At 28.6% G+C, this 17500-nt stretch overlaps 1 long non-coding RNA gene across 9 annotated transcripts in view; it reads right to left on the bottom strand.

The window, feature by feature from the left end:
• Window positions 1-2561: 2561 nt before the first annotated feature.
• The window catches only part of LOC118449214 (uncharacterized), a 26626-nt gene continuing 11687 nt past the window's right edge, over window positions 2562-17500 (bottom strand). For 6 of the 9 annotated variants that reach the window (XR_014982804.1, XR_014982806.1, XR_014982802.1 and 3 more), the window contains 8 exons: window positions 17233-17458; window positions 15645-15719; window positions 15273-15329; window positions 14798-14861; window positions 14138-14277; window positions 13648-13722; window positions 12262-12428; window positions 11679-11992 (listed from right to left, as the gene is read on the bottom strand). This is a non-coding gene — a long non-coding RNA (uncharacterized LOC118449214). Of the gene's footprint in view, window positions 2911-11155; window positions 11215-11678; window positions 11993-12261; window positions 12429-13647; window positions 13723-14137; window positions 14278-14797; window positions 14862-15272; window positions 15330-15644; window positions 15720-17232; window positions 17459-17500 lie in introns of those variants that run through there. The other 3 variants (XR_014982809.1, XR_014982810.1, XR_014982807.1) reach the window with 3 other exon arrangements.

Genomic DNA, 17500 nt, shown 5'->3' with positions numbered 1-17500 from the left:
AGTACATATATATATATATATGTATATATATATGTATGTATGTATGTATGTATGTATGTATGTATGTATGTATGTATGTATGTATGTATGTATGTATGTATATACGCATGTATATAGATAGGTATGTATATCCTAACTCCTCTGAATTTCTGTAGGCTTGATAAGGTAATCGTAAGAGTGTCGTATCGTGATTACCCGTGAAAATTTTGATTGACAGTTAAACGCCCTATAGATTCTCACGTTTCCTTTCTCTTATTTCTTTTGTTTCTTTTTTATTAAAAAAAAAAAAAAAAAAAAAAAAAAGGAGATAAACAATTCGTCAAGATCAAAACGACATCAATTATTATTTATTCTCTTTGATCGCGTAATAAATAGAAGGAGCGATTAATACGAGCATAATAACATTAATAATAATAATGATGATGATGATGATGATGATAATAATGATAATAATAATATTCGATAGATATTTAATAATAAATCTATTCTTATATAATTGAAAACTTTGGATTGCAAATTTCTGAATGACGATGAATAAATTCATAAACTATCATTTAATTTAGTTATTGTAGTGTTTGCTATTATCACTGATGATGACGGTAATGATGATACTTTTGATGCTGATACTGATGTGTGTGTCTGTGTGTTTGGTGGTGCTGATGTTGGTGCTGCTGCTGTTGGTGGTACTGTTACTGTTACTGTCTTTGTTCAGCAGCTTTAAAAGGCCTATAAGACCCTTGAAAGACTCCTTGCGTTCTTTGTTAGCCTGTTACACTGCCCTATCCAGTCCCCATTCATTTACATGCGTGTCCATGCAAACCCGACCTTGAAGTACTGCGAACTGCTCTATCGAGATACGTTGTGTGTATCACATATATATATATATATACCAATATACCCAGATACGTTGAGATCATTTAAATGGACATTAAAGATTGACGGACAAAGGGAATTTGGTATGATTATTCGTTGGTAAATAATATTTGTTTGGTACAAAATGATAATGTAAAGAAAAAAAAAAAAAAAAAAAAAAAAAAAATAAAAGGAAAAAGAAGAAAAACAAAGAAGAAAAGGAAGATAAGTAAATAAAAACAAAACAAAACAGAAGAAGAAAAAAAATTATACTTAACCAGGCCGAACTCTGACACAGTAAACAAATATTATACTTCGATAATTGGGTACAATATAACTCGATTTAATCGGAACATAAACGATGCGTCAGAGATGATTCCAAAGAACGTTTTATGATAATTATTTATTTATACTCTTACATAATTAAATAAGGAATACAATTATGATTAGCTGATATATTTTTCTTCAAACAATGTCCGGCTTAATCAACTTTTGCTTGTTATTTATTTATACATTATGTTGATTATTTTTCTTTAGATAATGTTCATCCATTTTTTTTTTCTTTTTTTCGTTACTAAAAAGCATTAATTGTATTTTATTAATTTATAATATTAATCAGAGTGAGAGAAAGAGAGAGAGAGAGAGAAATTTATCATCAGTAAAATTATTCTTTTGGTATTGATAATCGATGGAATATTTTCAAAAGGTCTGGAATATTTTAGAAATTGTAAATTTTTCGTTAACATAAGCCAGTTATGATTACGTATATTTGTGTGGCTTAAGTAAAAAGAAAAAAATTGAAAAAAGAAAAAAAAAACATAATAAAAAACAAAATTAATCCATTGCGCGTATTTTGCAATAATATACATATACATATTATAAATATATATATGTATTTGTATAATATTAAATTTAACCATCATAAGAATTAGGGCAATAAGCTGATTCTAAGAAAAGAAAAAGAAAAAGAAAAAAGAAAAAAAGAAAAAGAAAGAAGTTTTATACTCTTGAATCATTTTTATGATTTAACGATTCAATTATGATAAATCGTTTCTATGATAAATCATCTTTTGTATTCGAAGTTTCTTTCGAAGAATCTTGGAAGGGCTTGTGTTAAAGTCTAACCAATCCTTTCTTCATGGTTTCCTAGTAAAAGTGCGTAGGCGTATGCCCTTTAGGGAGTAACAGACCCAGGACACCCATAAAAGGGCTGCCACGTTCTTCGAAGACCCCTTACCATGGAATTTCGGCGTTGCTTCATCTCAACGTTTTCATGGGTTCCTGTTGCTTACATTTATCTTTAAATCAGTACCGAGCAATCTGCTAAGATCCGAACCCTTTCCACCCTCTCCTAACCCTATTCGACATATTACCTTATTCGATGACTCTAACACGAAACGCGAGATTATATTTTTTTTTTTACCAAAGTTCTCTAAGCACTTTGAATATATTTATCCCTTTTTTTCTTTGTTTGTTTGTTGTTATTTTGTTCTGTTTTGTTTGCTTGTTGCACAGGATAGACAAACAGGAATCAGGATAGTATCATTTTGGTGGGCTTTGAAATTTGGTGGATATGTTTGCTTGCTTGCTTGCTTGCTTGTTTCCTTGCTTGCTCGTTCGCTTGCTCGCTTGCAAAAGGGATGTTTTTAAAAATTAGGATAAAATATTATCTCCAAGTAAAATTCTAAAATGAAGTTGTTGTACTGGGATTAAAAAAAAAAAAAAAAGTGAAATGCATTATTTCAAAGAGAATAATTTGTAAAATATATGAATATATGTAGAATAGAATTGTTCCTGTATTGTAATTGTTGACTTTGATCTTCCAAGTTTCCATTGTTTCCTTTGAATTTCTTCTCTCTTTATTTTGTTCTTTTATTTTTTCATTTCGTTTCGTTTCGTTTCGTTGACAAATAGGAACCAGGGTAGTATGATGATGGCCTTTGAAATTTTGTGGATATTTTTGCTTTCTTGTTTGCTCGCGCGCTTTCTTAAAGGGATGTTTTTACAAATAACGATATAAATTCTTGTTGACTAAAATTCTATGCTGTATTAATTCTCCTGTAAAAAAAAAAAAAAAAGAAAAAAAAAATTATTTATTTTTTGAACAGGACAAACAAAATAATAATCAGAATAGTATCGTACCATTCGAAATTTGACAAAAAAAAGAAAAAATTTAACCTCGAAGATGGACATTTTTAAAAATAAAAATTTCTATCGTTTGATGGAATTTTAAAACGGAGATTTTTCACTCTTAAAAGGTTCTAATCTGTATCAATCGATTTGGAATGATCTATAAAATGTATCGATTCGTCGTAAAATATTTTTTATTATATTTTATTAAAAATTGTAAAAATTGTTAAACATTTTATATTATAATTTCAAAACATTGATTGAATATTTTAGATTGAAATTAAGTACATATTATTTCAACAATTTTCACACACACACATATATATATATTCGATAATATTAATAATTCTAATAAATTATAATATATATTAGTATAAGATAAATAATAATTATACATATAATATATTATAATAATACATAGGAAGTAATTCTTATATATTCAATAATACATATAAATCACCATATATTTATTTCTTTATTTATTTATATTTTTTTCTTCATTCATTCTTTCTTTCTTTCTTTCTTTCTTTCTTTCTCTCTTTTTTTCTTTCTTTCCTTCATTCTTTTTTCTATTATTTACGTTACGCTAAAAATATTCAAGTGATCAGAATTAATATCATGGATTGTAGAGTGAGTCAGAAAATTAGTCATTCTTCATTCAATTTCAGTATGTTGATCGAGGATGAGAAAGAGAATATAGAAAGCATGAAATACGGAGGAGACACAAAGTAAGTACTTACTAACTTATTTATCTATTTATACTTGATCCGTTTCTTTATCTTTCTTCTTAAGTACTTATTCTTTCTTTCTCTCTCCTGTAGTCTTCTCTTTCTTCCTACCATTTAATTTCCATCCCCTCTTACTTCCACCCTTCTTCAGTCACTCTTTTTTTCTTCTGTAGTCTCTCTCTCTCTCTCTTTCTCTCTCCTTTAGTTCTCTCCCTTTCTTCTTTAATTTTTCTTTATCTCTTTCTCCCTATCTATCTATCTCTCTCTCTCTCTCTCTCTCACTCTTCTTATCTATCTATATCTATCTCTTTCTTTCTCTCTCTTCTTTAGTCTCTCTCTCTCTCTCCCTCTCCCCCCCTCTCTCTCTATCTCCTGTAGTTCCCTATTCCTTTCTCTTTCTATTCTTTAATCCCCTCTTTCTCTTTCTCTCTCTTCTTTAATCTCTCTCTCTCTCTCTCTCTCTCTCTCTCTCTCTCTCTCTATCTCTTGTAGTTCTCTATTCCTTTCTCTTTCTATTCTTTAATTCCCTCTTTCTCTTTCACACTCTTTCTCTATCTCTTTCACACTTTCTACGTGCACGCGTGACGTATCCAATTCGTCGCTAAAAGGCTGAAGAAAGATAAATCGCGCAGATGTCAACGGTATTAGGACAGCATGATAGAGAAGGAACGTCGTTGCGCACCATAGCACACCTCACGAATTTTAAAGGCGGAGACCTGACTCGACGGGGTGGGGTTAGCAACAGCTTTGTACTAGGGGCTCGAGGGTGGGAGATCGGAGTTAGAGATGGGGATGGAATGTTGAAGAGCAATGGTGGAAAGTTTTCGAAATAGAAACGGTGAAGAACATTATGAAAACGAACAAACGTAATTAGTTTTAATTAACGATTATCGATGATAAATTTCATTCAATTTATCGTTCATTAGTTGATTTACTAATTAGTAATAAAAATTATTATTATTATTATTATTATTATTATTATTATTACTATTATTAATATATGAAAGATCTTTAGTGAATGTGCCTGTGTCTTTCTAAGTATAAAATTAAAAACATTTGTATTGTATATATCGAAAGAAAATTATTATTGACGAAAAATAATAACCAATCGATTCTATAAAAAATTATTAATAAAAATTATTATAAAATCTTTGATCTTTGTGTGTTGTAATTAATTGAAAATATCTCATTACGAATTTTCGTCGAATACGATATGAAACTTTGTCCAATTGTTCTTTATCGTATGATCAGGAACGTTTAAGTTTTTTTTATACTTAAGAAAATAATATTTATTGTAAAGCGAGCTACGATAATTTTGAAAGACAAACAGAGAGAGAGAGAGAGAGAGAGAGGGAGAGAGAGAGACAGAGAGAAAGCAATAAAAGGAAATTGTGAAATTGATTATATCAAACCTACATTGAATTTTAATAGCGATTAATGATCCACGATCTATCTGAATTACGTTTGGGGGTTGTTGCATGTTCCATATCCCATGTTCCATGTTCTATATTCCGTGTTTTGTGTTTCGCGTTCCGTGTTCCGTTTTGTATGTTCCGATAACATGACAGTAACATGCTTTCCACGGAACCGATAACACGGTTTCGAAATACATCTTCTATATTAATTATCAGACACCTTGTATATATTAGTACTAATCGATTATGTAGTCTCATCAATTTATGGAAAGGAAATATAATTAATCGTTGACACTGTTAACCTATAAAGAAAAAAATATTTAATTTTTATATTCCAAGAAATCCATGACCTTATTGATCCATATAAATTCTTAGGAAAAAAAAAAAAAAGTATCGATCTATCGGCCTGAATAAATCAATCGAAAAATTAATGTCTCCTTGACTTAAAATAAAATTCTTGAGGGGATGGGTGAGTGAGTGGGGTTAAGAAAAGGAAGAAAGTATCGATCAACTGATTTTAATAAAAATTCAGGAGGATGGAAAACGTATTGACCGATTGATCCAATTAAAAATTCCTCATGAAAGAGTATCGTTGATTAAAACTAAATTCCTCATGAAGAGTAGAGTTGATTAAATTTCTTCGAGAGAAAAGTATCGATCGATTGAACGTAAATAAAATTTCTGGGATGACGGAGAAGAAAAGGAGGAGGAGGAGAGTGGGAGAAGTATTGACTTACTGACCCAAATAAATTCTTGGATGAAGAATTTATTGACCTACTGACTTATATAATTATTGACGGATATATTCGTTCGCATATCAAATGAAATGTTATAATTATCTATATGTACTCATTAATATTAATACAACGATAAAATTCGTAGAAATACATGAAGAACCGGTTTGGACAATTCGAGATGGGGTAGAAAAAGAAAAGAGAATAAAAAAACAAAAAAAGAAAAAAAAAGAAATATAGAAAAAATTCTCACGGTTATGTGCGTACCGTCTATATGTTGTGTTCTTTCTTTGTTCTGTACAAAGAGACACAAAATTTTTATTAAAGGAAACGTCATTGCTACACAGTTCAAAAAGATCAATGAAGTTCGTATTTAGTGAAAGAAATTTATTCCACATAAAGAACCGCGGAGAAGTGAAACGAAGGTTACTATTTTAAACGAATTCTTTTTTCCTCTTTCTTTTTCTATCCTCTATATTCATTTATTTTTTATAATAATTATTATTTATTATTTATTTATTTATTTATTTATTTATTTATTTATTTATTATTATTAATTTTAATGTCGTCGAATAATTTATATTTCGTCGAAACTATTTATCGAAAGGGATGAAACGCATTTCGAGTTTTTACATTTAATTATTGTTATAATAATGATGATGATAATAATAATAATAATAATCAGTAAATATCAATTAATAGTATCAAAAAATATAATTTTTTATATCCAAATAATTGTTACGTGTATTATAAATAATAATAAAAAATAAACGAAAAAAGAACAAAAAAAAGAAATCCAAATAAAATTACTAAAAAAAATGTTATTCTCCCTTTCTCTCTCTCTCTCTCTCTCTCTCTCTTTCTCTCTCTCTCTCTATCTATCTCTCTCTCTTTCTCTCTCTCTCTTCCTCTCTCTCTCTCTCTCTCTCTCTCTCTCTCTCTCTCTCTCTCTCTCTCTCTCTTTCTCTCTATCCTTTCTCTTTCTCACACACACACTTTTTCTCTCTTCTCTCTCTTTCTCTCTCGTGGATAATAACGCAGTGTTCGCAGTTCAGCGATGCTGTTAGATGTATCAGGTTTTCATAAGCGAGAAATAATTTGCAGAAACTTGATGCAAGGAGTGAATGATAGTAGTGGAGTTAGGCGTTTAAAAGGAGAACAAGAATCAAAGAAGAAAAAGAGGAAAAAAAAATGAGAAGAAGAAGACGAAGAAGAAGAAGAACTTAAGAAGGGAAACAAGCAAATAAGAATTCGATTTTTTTTCGTTTCTTTTTTCTCAGAAGGATTATCTCCTTCTTCTTATGCTTCTCTTTTTCTTTTTTTTTTTTTTACCTTCTTCTCTTTCTTCCCGAACGTCGTCCTAACCTAACTTTTCTTCTTTATTTTACTTCTCGAATATACGTATATGTATGTGTATATATATATACACGTATCTATCTACACGAAAATGTTTCAGTCGAAGTATCAATAAAGGTATCAGATAAATACGAATAAAAAGATATAAAAATATATATATATATATATATATATATATATATATATATATATAAAGAGAGAGAGAGAGAGAGAGAGAGAGAGTGCAATAAAATAAAAAATATAATAATATATTTCTTAAGATGTTTCGAAAAGGATGAAGATAATGAACGGACTTCTCCTCGTCACAGGATAATATGAATAACGAGAAATCGACCAACGATTTTTCAAATATACACACAACACATATAAAACATCTACATATACTATTTACGTGAAAGAAAGAATGGAAGGAAGAAGGAGAGAAAAATAACGAAACGTTTCAACAGAAGGGAACAAAAGAGTACGGGAATATCCTAACAGGATAACATCCAGGAAAGGACTGTCATTATGGGTGTGTCCAATCAAAGGATCGATACGTACCGAACCAATCAGATCATTCGTTTTATCTGACGTCTTTATAAAGGAATTATTATCGCGTCTAATATTTAAATACGATTTATAAGTTAGATAAATAAATAAGTAAATAAGTAAATTAATAAATACTTATTTAAAAATAATTCTTATTAATCCTAATCCACGAATTTAATATTATCTTAATGAAATAAAAAAAAAAATTTTTTTCTTAAGATGACAGCAAATAATAATAATAATTAATAACAATAATAACAACAACAAGAACAACAGTAATGATAATAATAAATGATATGAATGTGAATTGATATGACGTACAATAATATTATTTATTATTAATATCTCGATTAGTATCGATTTACTGTATTATTTAATATGGATTAGAAAAAGATATAATCCTAACCTCTTTGTGTAAGTAATTTCATACAAAAGGAAGGCGATGACAATGATCAGGGAGTCATGATGTTAAAGAATTTCATGAAAGTGCAATTTACTTTGAAAGCTTTGATACTCTTATGTGTTTCTTAGTCTCATATATTTCCCTTAGTTCTCTCTCTCACTCTCTCACTCTCTCTCTCTCACTCTTTCTCTCACTCTCTCTCTCTCTCTCTCTTTTCCTCTCGTTCCTTCTCTTTCTTCTTCTTTCTCTTTCTTTTTCTATTTCTCAGCATGACGTAATTACATGAACGAAACAGGTTATGTCATATGTGTATATAATATAAAAATACATTCATATATACATACGTAGATTATGCTTGTACTATATTTAATATGTATTATTTATTATTTATTCTCTCGTTTTCCTCTCTTATTCCAAATAATATATCACTGAAATAGTAGACGACGTACAGACGAACGAAGAGAGAATGAGAAAGGGTTAGGAAGAACCAACGAAACATTCATAGAAACTTGAACAGGTTTGTAGAAGGTCGAAGAGGTCAATCGGCATATTTAGCTTTCTCCCCTTTGACGATTGACGATTGTCGACTGTCGACTGTCGAGAAGAGTTCTTTTAATTTTAAAGTGTCTCATTTCAGTTCTGACATTCGAACGTATCAAATGAATTTTATTCTTTCTATTCTCGTTCTATCTTTCTTTCTTCTTCATTAATTTCTTTCCAATTTTTTTCTATGACAAAGTCAACTTTGTTTATTTAATAAAAGTGTATATATATATATATATATATATATATATATGTATGTATATATACTTATTCTTCTTTATACTACATTATAATATGGAAAGATATAAACTTATATGATGTATGATTTATAAATTGTAACAAGGGATCTAATTTATCAGACTTTTTTCTCTCTTTCATTTAGCTTAATAATATTGCTATTACATATTATATGTGTGCATTGTACAATTCATATACTTTAAATATGTTGGACAAATGATTATTCTAACCTATAACAAAAATTTCACCACTTACATTTACTTTTATATATATACATATATAAACATGTGTGTGTGTGTGTATATATATATGTGGTATGTAATTTAATAAAACTGTTTTTTATGATTCTGAATCCATTGAATATAATCTATATATATATACATGTACATACATACTCAATACACCTGCACTACCCTACACACACATCACACACATCACACACATCACTCACACACAGAGTAAAAGAGTAAGAGACAATATCTACCACCTAACGAGCTATGCGACCCTAGGATCTCCCACGAATTTCCTTTGTTCGTTGGATTATCGTCGTGGCTTATTATCATTCTGCCATTGCAACCCTAATGGAATATCTACGTAAGTACTACGTTCGTCATTATCCCAACTGTTCCCTTTCAACGTGAAAACTCTGTTTAAATAAAACGAATGAACGAGAGAGAATTATCGTTACGATAAACGAAAATTCGAAATAACAAAAGTTAAACTCCAATGAGCAATATTTAAACGATCGATACAAACAGAATAAATAATAAATTCCATTAGAAATTAATCATGCTATTGATCTCAGGCGTAAGACAATGTAATAAATTTAAATAAAATTCATTGAAATATTTTCATCGATTACCACCATATTTTATCATAATAAAGAAGAGAAAAATATATTCGTTTCTTTTTTTTTTCTCTTAACAAACAAATATATTATTCATTAAATAATAAATTGATAAATCCTTTGAGTGATGAACGCGAACGTGACGTATCTACGTAACATACTATGACAATAATAAATTTGAACAATCATTTGACCTTATTTTTAACCTATAAAAATAAAAGAAAAAATATATATATACATATATGCCCTTTCTATAAATAAAAGTATTATCGTTCAACAATAAAAAGAATTGCTATTTCGATGTGTGACAGATGGATGTAGAAAAATGAAAAGGGTGAATGGACAACATTGATTCGTTCAATACTCCTTTCCCTTTCATACCATCGTTTCGTTTCAGTCCTACAATATAGGAAAAAAAGCGCTTCCCATTTTTTTCAACACCAGGCTGTCATGGCAGCAAACAGATATACGTATATTAATAGGTATCTTGTGGGTTCGATCACAAGTGGTCCACCAATCGTGTTAGACTTCACACTTGGGCTTTCCAATCAATCGACTGTTTCCGGCTTTATCAGAGTAGCATGAGTTGAGCGGGAAAACCGAACTTTTCTATCGTTTCCCACACTCCGAAACGCGCTTTCTCTCTCTCTCTCTCTCTCTTTCTCCTTCTCACATTCAGACACACATACACGGACGCGTTCTCCCCATTGAGCGTGGGCGGGATTCGTCAGGTCGAAAACAGGCAAGTGCGATGCATCGCTCCTGATAACAGCCGACCGATCGAAGACTTTTTCAATCGTTGGAGAAAAGAAATTCAACTTTTCTTCTAACTTCTTCGAGAATAAATGAGAAAATACGAACTTATCTTTCGTCTATTTGTAAAACTAATTTCAACGATATTCTCTTAACTTCGTTCGTACGTACGTTTTTATTTCAACGATATAAGCTTGCGTATATATATATATATATATATAATATATATATATATATATACGTCTGTACATGTATATATGCGCTTATAGTGTGTATGTGTATATATATATCTATATATATATAAGTATGTATAGATATATATGATCGATAGATATGTAGATTGCAACGAAGAGGTTAGAAGTTCACATATGGTTGGTATTTCGATGTAAGGGCAGAAGGAAAGGGTTAGTCGTTCAAGTGCTTCAAGCCACACATCGTGAAAGGGATGACATAACCTTGTAGAAGGTCTTCTAATATCTCGTAGGGTCGACGTCCCCTAAAAAGCTTTATTCTCATCGTCCGTCTCTCTCTCTCTTTCTTTCTCTTCCCCACTTCCTCTTTTCCTCTCTTTCTCTCTTTTTCTCTCTTTCTCTCTCTCTCTCTCTCTCTCTCTCTCTCTCTCTCTCTCTCTCATTATTATACGTTTCGATTACGTTGGTTGCGATTGGTCGGTGACTCTAATGGCTACCTGTAGCCGCCATTTTTAAAGAGAAATGACAATTTCAAAATAGAGATTGAGTATTTACTTACTTATTTTTTATAATATATATATATATATATATATATATATATATATATATAAAGCTTTTGGACTAACTTTCTGAAAATTTATTTTTTTCTACGAATTCTACTTGTAATTTTGTTAGAAAGAAAAGAACTGAATTATGTGTGTATGTGTATGTATGTATATTTCTATATGCATGTAGATTTTTTTAATTTTCATTATCATTAATATTATATGTTATAATATAATATATTCCACATATTCTAACATTATATTAATTATATATCATAATAAATATATATATATATATATATAAAGTATAATTAAATATATATACTATAAATAAATAAAATAATAATTTTGATATCTCATCTTTATATATGCAATTTTGAAATAAAAAAGTTTAATCCTTCGATATTATTATTCAATATTACGTTATAAATAATAATAAATCACGTTGCAAAAGAAAAGTTTTCCTCTTCTTCGTAAGGGGGAAATTCTTATAGAAAAAGAAAAACGAATGAAAAGACAAAAACGAAAAAAGGAAAAGAAAAGAAGACAAAAAAAATCAAGACGATCTCTAAATGACTTTGTGGAAACTTTGATTTACAATAAAAAATTGATTCCACGTGCTTAATGAATAAATTTTAACGAGGTATTTAAATAAGGCAGATCGATGGTATCATAAAGCGAGCATGTAACAGGCAAGAATATCGACAAAGAAGGTTGGTCGTCGAGTTATCTGCAAGGATTAAAAAAAAAAAAAAAAGAAAAAACAAAATAACAAATAAATAAATAAAAATTAAAAGGTAAAAAAAACTTTGATCTACATACACATATATAACACACGTCGTACGTCGCGCGCGCACACGTGATACACACACAATCACATATACGTATGTGTGCGTATATGTATATGTATATATATATATATATATATATGTATATAGATGAATAAAAAAAAAACGAATAAATAAAAAGTAAAAGAAATAGAAATATATGTATATATACTTGGTAGATAAGAAACTGGGTCGAGTCGATCGTTGAAATAATTGAAAGGGCTATCGGTAGTCTATTGGTTTGATCCCTCGATCACAGGCTAACAGGAAGTATCGAGTGGTTGCTTGAAATTTCACGTTGGCAATTGTTAACTACTCTTTGTAGAAATGATTGCAAATCTGAAATATATATAAATTTTTATTATTAATTCGTCGCCATAATTTCTTCTATCAATTTTATTGAATAATTAAATATAAGATTAAAAAATATATATTAATACTTAAATTATTTAATTAAAACAATATATTTATATTTAATGACACTTAATTATAATATATTTACTATAAAATATATATGTATGTATATATATATATATAAATGATTATGAAAGATTCGAATAAAAAAAAAAAAATAAAAGAAACGAATGAACTTACATAAACTGGATATATAAAATAAATAATAATAAATAATAATAATAGTAATAATAATAATAATAACAATAATAATAATAATAACATAACTTGTGCATTTTACATGCACAATTTCTGGCAACAAGTGACAATTAATCAATGTGTCATCATTGTTTACATTTAATATAATAACAATCTAATAATTATGTAATTAAGCGATCATAAATATGGCAATAAATCAAAATGATTTTGACAGAACGTTGAGAGAAAAAAAAGAAACAATTATTCGGATATTCGAAGATTCAAGCGATAATAAGAATCCTTAAAAGAAAGTCAATTAATTAGTATACTTTCTCTCTTTTTCCCACTCTCATTACTTTACTTTTTCTCTTTCTTTTTCTCTTTTATTCTTGAACAATGACGACATTCATTTAGTATTTCTTTGGTTTCGATGATAATAAAAATTCGAAAAATAGAAAAAGAAAGCCAATTCATGTCTCTCTCTCTCTCTCTCTTTCTCTCGCTCTATCCTTTCTCTTTTTATCTCTCTTTCTCTCTCTCTCTCTCTCTCTCTCCCTCTCTCTGTCTGTCTCTCTCGCACCCTCATTTCTATATTTCTCTCTCTCTCTTTCTCTATCTCTTTCTCTCTCTCTCTTTCTTTCTGTTTTATTATCGAACGAGTTCCTGTTGCATTTAGTTGAGATGATCCCTGAAAGGGATCAAAGTGAGAACCCTTTGACAAGAATAATTTAATCCCGAGCCCGAGGGAAAGGGTTGAATAAAATATATTCACATATTCGAAGCAGGCAAGCATCCTCGACGAGAAAGCTTTTCTCTTCTCTCTCTCTCACTCTCTCTCGCTTTCTCTCTCTCTCTCTCTCTCTGTCTCTCTCGCTTTCTCTCTCTCTCTCTTTCGTTTTCTCTCTCTCTTTTGCTGTATTGTGAATTGGTCTGCTTTAACAAGATGGCGGCATCGCTTTTATATTACCTGTTGATTCTATAGCCGATATCATGCTACTCTGATCGGAGTAAAACTCGTCGGAAGTTGTCGGTTCTTGTTCGGCTAGTCAAAAAAAAGTAAAGAATAAATAGACAAAAAAAAATCTATATATATATATATATATATATATATATATATATATTATAAATAAATAGATGGAATGAAGTTTATTATCATAGGGGTTGCAAACAATGTAAATATGAAATTGTATTTAAATTATTATGATTTAAGATATAACTTATGAAAATAATAAATCAAATTTATTTATTACTATATGTGTATGTATATGTCTGTATATATATATATATATGTATATATACATACATACATACATATATAATAATAATGTATAAGTTATATAAGGTATATCATAAATTTATATATATATATATATATATATATATATATATATATATGTATATAAAGAGAGAGAGAGAGAAAGGTTCAAATTTCTAAGGGTTGAAACGAAAGGATTTACCTCGTTGGGATTCCACCCACGCTTTTCTCACAGGGTAACATCCGATCGAAGAATTCTTATGATAATTTTCCTTATACGTACTGACATTAGAATTCTCATTGTCATTCTTTCCTTTTTCGATCATCGACCTCTTCAAATATCTATCAGATTAAAAGACATCAATTAATAAACAAATTTTAATTGGAATAAAATAATACATTGAAGATTCATATTGGATCTATGAAATTATTTTTTAAAAATATTCAATTATTACTTAATTGTTGGAAATACATTTTTTTTCTACTATCATCGACATCATCACACTTCCATATTTTAATTGTATTCATATATTGTAATAACAAATTTTAATTGAAGTAAAAGATGAAATAAGAAAACGGAAAGGAAAAACAAAGAGAAAGATATTAAATAATTTCATTCTATTGAAAAAGTAATTATCAATTGTTAATTATAATTAAATTGTTGTTTATAATAATGAAGAAATCAAATTAATCGTCCCCAATCTTATTATTTCAATTTCACTGTACTAATTTATTTTAAGAACATTGTAAAGCGGAAGTATGATATAAGCGTCGAGGATGACAAAGGCAGTGATCGTAGCGATCATGATCGTGATAGTGATCGTGCTGGGAAACCGGAAGAGATTGTACGTTTAATATTAACCTCGGCCCGGAAGTGAATCATAAATCAGGAAGTCTCTCGGCGAAATCTCTCGAATGCTTGTTTTCTATAAAACAATGTAAAAAAATTAAATTGCACGATATCATCTGTACTATAGTAATATACACATATAAAGCATAATAATTATAATAATGTAATTGTAAGAATATCATTTTCTTTTTTAATTTCTCATTTTCTATTAATAATTTGTTGAACAATTATATATTATATATTATTGTATGTATATAATTGAATTTATAATCATTAATGTAAATAATAAATAAATAAATGTAAATGTATACATATATACACATATATGTATATGAATATATATATATATATATATATATATATATTTATATATGTATATGTATAATAAATATAAAAAAGAAATACTTGTTCTAACTTGATCATGTTTATTATTACTATATATATGTATTTTATGGATAAGTCGAAGTAAAATTTAGCAAAGGCTTACTCAACGAACATACTCTGGAAACCTCCTCAACATCCATGTATGCCTGAACAATGTCACCTGCGATGTAATTAATATTCATACGTACGCATCATGCGTTGAATTGATATATTCTGATTATTATCTTTATTGTAATTTGATGATATTACTTCCTATACCTATATATGCATACATATATATATATATATATATATATATATATATGTATATGCATATATAAGTAAGTACTTACTATTCATAGATATATATTACATAAAATTCATAATACTTAGAAATTAAACTGTATAAACTGATCAATATAAGTTAACATTATTATGAGATATCAATGAAAATAAAAGTAAAAAATTTCAAAATTATGTCTCTCTATTTGCATACCTGCATATACATGGTGTTCAGATTTATGCAAATCATGATCTTCATAAGTATTCAGAATATCTTAAAATTTGACATCTAAGGAAAATGTAATATTACATTAATATAATATTCGTGATGATATATCAATATGATGTATAAAAAAAAAAAATAAATAAAAAAGAAAAAAGAAAGAAGAAAAAGAAAGAGAAATAAAAAATCGTGTTTGCGTGTGTCTCTTCTTTCTTTATCTGAACAAGAGATAAAAAATGTCGATGGATGAAACCGTCTTTTAGTTGGATAGTAACAGGATATTATGATATGAGAAAAGTCAACTGTCAATGGTTGGAAGCTGGACAAAAGTGGTAGGATAACATATGTTTGTTTATACATAGATCTTTCCAAGAGTTACCAGGTGATTGTCTTTCGTTGACAATGATTCTAATAGAAAAGTTAAACAAAAAAAGAAAAAAAAAAAGAAAAGAAAAGAAAAGAAAAGAAAAGAAAAGAGGAAAAGAGAAGAGAAGATGTTTATCAAGATACGACATTACCGAAATGATGGACAATAAAGTAAAGTAAACAAGTAGACTAGGATGTCATGGAGCTTTCAGAGGTGGTTCGTTCAGTTAACTCCAATGGGGAATCCTTTGAAGGGGTGGTAACGTGGTTGAAAACTGACTTCGTTGGTTCGACCAAACAGCAGGGGATGTCTACCTATGTCGAATAGACGGTATAAATCTAAAGGAGAAGAAGGAGTTCCGAGAAGGTTTGGGGTGGAGAATTCGTAATTGAAAGGGATGTTCCCTGTCGTTCCCTCGATTATTCCGCCATTTAATTCTACATTTCTATTCTAACATTATTTCTTTTCCTCCCTAACGATTCTTCTTCATTGCAAAAGGAAAAAAAAAGAAACGCGTTTCTAATCCTTTCGGTTCAATTTAATCCTAAAAAAAAGTATATATATATATATATATATATATATATATATATATATATATGTGTACATATATTAAGTAACTTTAATGTAATTTTGATCGTAATGTTGTTACTATAAAAACTGTGACATTGTATCTATTGTATTCTATATTCCTATTAAAAGATTATTATTATTACAATCATTTTATTTTTTTTCTTCGTTAATCAAAATCTCTTGCGATTGTCGTAGTGAATGAAAATGCAAAAATGAAAAGAAAAAAGCAAAGGAGAAACTTCTAATATTAAAAAAACAATATCTTGAAACATTCTAGAAAAAAGTTAATAAATTTATATATATATATATATTTGTATATATTTATATATATATATATATATATATATATATATATATAAATATATACAAATATAATGAAGTATAAATCTAAATAAAAAATTTGAAAAAAGAATCTTCCTTAATAATACAATCAATGGCAAAGCGAACAAATTTATGACATAACATTGTAATAAAATATTAATATAATATTCTCAATCATTCTGAACAATAAATATTAAGAAATAAAAAATATAACAAAATTTCTATTCATCATATGTGTATATACATATCTTTATATATATACACATACACACACACAAATACATATACTAACAAACTGATTAACATGATATACATAAATACCTATATATACACACAAACATATATATATATATATATGTAAAGTTAGTGGAACGAGGACGAAACTATCCTCTGGGCGTTTCCATCCAACCCAGAGACTCGACTTTCTATTTCTCTTTCTCCCTCATTCTCTCTCTCGCTCTCTCTCTCGCTCTCTCTCTCTCTCTCTTTATCTCTTTCTCGGTCAATCTTGGGAGAATCCAATAAGTCTCCAATCTAAGAATGATTTCTGAAGAAAATCCAACTTGTAAGAGCAAATGTAACAAGTCCA

Source organism: Vespa mandarinia, chromosome 12, assembly GCF_050613455.1.
Source record: "Vespa mandarinia isolate Hongniang chromosome 12, ASM5061345v1, whole genome shotgun sequence".
Taxonomy (NCBI): domain Eukaryota; kingdom Metazoa; phylum Arthropoda; class Insecta; order Hymenoptera; family Vespidae; genus Vespa; species Vespa mandarinia.
Note: the sequence above shows the minus strand (reverse complement) of the source record. Positions and strands in the feature narration are given on the sequence as shown.